General features: G+C 39.6%; 1 protein-coding gene across 1 annotated transcript in view; it reads left to right on the forward strand.

Annotated features, from left to right (window-relative positions):
• The window catches only part of LOC106011722, a gene marked incomplete at its 3' end in the record, with an annotated part of 9,174 nt that overhangs the window by 1,972 nt on the left and 4,377 nt on the right, over positions 1-2,825 (forward strand).

The raw sequence follows: 2,825 nt of genomic DNA on the forward strand, positions 1-2,825 counted from the left end.
GATCAGTGGGACATGTCAAAATCTGTTGGAGTACTAAAAGTGCTCTATAGATGTCACGCTTTTTCTCACACTAGATCTCGAAGTAACTACGTCGATTAGCCGTTGATATGATTGTCAGAAGCGTGGCATTGCCCTAATGTCGGCATGAGGATAGGGCTGATGATGTCTCTGACATTCACGATAAGTGACTTACTCTCTTTGTTGGACTGCGGTCAACACACACACACACACACACACACACACACACACCCTTCTTCTGTCTCCTCCTTTTGCCTCCAACTGGGATGCCTCTATACATTTCCTCTTTCGTGACACGTTCATACAATTAACTTCCTGTCAGCCTCTCGTAGAGATACAATTGATATCCTTGATGACTAGCATCAATTTCTTTACAATTAGCCTCTTGGCCTTTCACCCACTTAGTCACTTCCGTCTAGCCTGTAACCACACGTAACCCTATGACCCCCTTTGTTAGGCCCATTTCCCTGCTAATATACAGCGCTCGTTTAGTTTTTCTCTCAGTTGCTCCTGAGGAAGCCCACAGGGCGAAACGTTGAGCTATTAAACAAATTTAAACATTTTATATTGTTATTTTATTTTTGTCTAAAATTAAAACAAGACTCTCCCTCCTACCCTGCTTACCAAAAAATGATGATGATGATGATGATGATGATGATGATGATGATGATGATGATGATAATGATGCTGATGATGATGCTCAAACCCCCGTATTTCTCTATTGATTGCCACTACAGTGACGACACATTGAGGATAGCCTTGCTGTTTTATCGACTTAAAAGAAACAATAATAAAAATATAAGTAAAAATCACTTTATTTGGTCCATTGCAAAATTTGGTTTACGGAGACAAACATACAATTCATTAATATGTAAAATGCATAAAGAAACCACAGAATGTGACAAAAACAAATAATCCAATCAACATTACCGGCCGTGCAACACCTTGTTTGTGAGCTGGGTTACACTTTGTTGCTCAAGGGCACGCAACTTAGTGATCCCCCCCCCCCCCCCCCACACACACACTCACACACACACTCTCACACACACACACACACACACACACACACACACACACACACACACACACACACACACAAATACCTAAACGCTCAGCTCAAAAAAGGTTATATATTATGCATTTTGCATTATTCCGTGTATGACCTCTTTGGCTCAGATTTGAACTCTTCATCCTGAGCAACGGGTGCTTACACTTTTATGATAGTAATCATCCTGATAGATAGATAGATAGATAATAGATAGACAGATAGATAGACGGATAGAAATTACCCCGGTGCCTACCCATTGTCTAGGAGAAAGTTGTGACCTTACACAGTTGGATGTATTATAATTTATGTTCAATATAATTTCATAAGACATGTAATATGCCATGGAGGTATTAATCAAATGCTATTGCTGTTTTGACCTTAGTTTTAATTTTAGCTGGCGTTTTACATCACTTTTAACAAAACAGGTAACACAAATACCGAAGATTAGAAGTTTTATGAACAGAGTAACATACAATGAAGAAGTGGAGAGAGATAAAGACAAAAGAGCTTTGACTTCGAACTTGTTCAAGTTGAAGTTTTCAGGAGTTTGCGAAGGAACTTCTGTCCCACCGAAGAGCTTGTTATATGACTCGTGCATAAATTCAGTAAGGTATCATTCTGAAAGATAGATAGATAGATAGATATATAGATAGAGAGATAGATAGATAGATAGATAGATAGATAGATAGATAGAGGGATATATAGAGAGATAGATAGATAGATAGGGGGGGGGGGAGTGCGAGGCTCCGAAATAATTTAGTTGGTGTCTATAAGGGCGCTGAAAACAGTCAACAAAAGCAGAAAAGGGATACCAATTTCTGATTTGGGACAAGTTCAACGTTGAAAAGATGAGGTGAGAATTCTGGTATTTTAGCGCAAATACAAGGAACCTGAAATTGTCCTGAAAACTGTTCGATTGTGGTAGGGATCAGAGTAGCGGCTTTGGGTTCTAAATGAGAAACACAATTAATGTTCTGAGTGATTGTTATAAACCTGGATTATTCTATCAACGGCAATACCCTACCCTCTCACGTCCGCCGCTCTTGACAAAACCTTCGCTGTGAAGCGTGCACTCTATGGGCGCCCAACTGAAGAGCAAAAGACCAGTATCGCAATAGTTGAATAAATGACGACCCCCCACCCCCTTTTTTTGGGACCTTCATTTGGATCCGATTAGGGTCTCTCGGTGCGTTCCAAAATGATCCGGAATTACGTATAAGTGCGTGATCTAGGGTAATTCAGTACTCGTGTATGGCGAAAACGTCCGCTGACTGAAAGGATTTTGTGCTAAATTGGGCATGGTGCGGGAACCTGCTCACGACTTCTACAACGAGCCTAATCATACAAGTAGAACAGAACTTGCATAATAGGTAAGACTGAAGCAAACATTTTGAAGAAATGGTCATAATCAATTAGTTAAAAAGATAAAGAAAGAAAGAGAGTCATAAAGAAAGAAACAAAGAAAAAAAAAGAAAGGGAGGAAGAAAGAAATGAAGAAAAAAAGAAACAAATACCAACAAAACTTCCATCTACATAATGAATCACGACAGTTGGCTTCTATCAATCATAACTCGGCTTTGTTGGGTCGAAATAGATACACCATTTAGGATTTGATCTGTTAAAGCCTAAAACATCCATCCATTTATGTCTGCTTACGTTATCGGTATTTGTGTCTAATAATCAAGAGTAGTTTTGTTTTGTTCTGGGCTAGGTTGCCATTCAAAATGATTCAACATCACACCCAACCCCCCCCCCCCCC

The sequence above is a fragment of the Aplysia californica genome, unplaced genomic scaffold (genome assembly GCF_000002075.1).
Source record: "Aplysia californica isolate F4 #8 unplaced genomic scaffold, AplCal3.0 scaffold00168, whole genome shotgun sequence".
Taxonomy (NCBI): Eukaryota; Metazoa; Mollusca; class Gastropoda; order Aplysiida; family Aplysiidae; genus Aplysia; species Aplysia californica.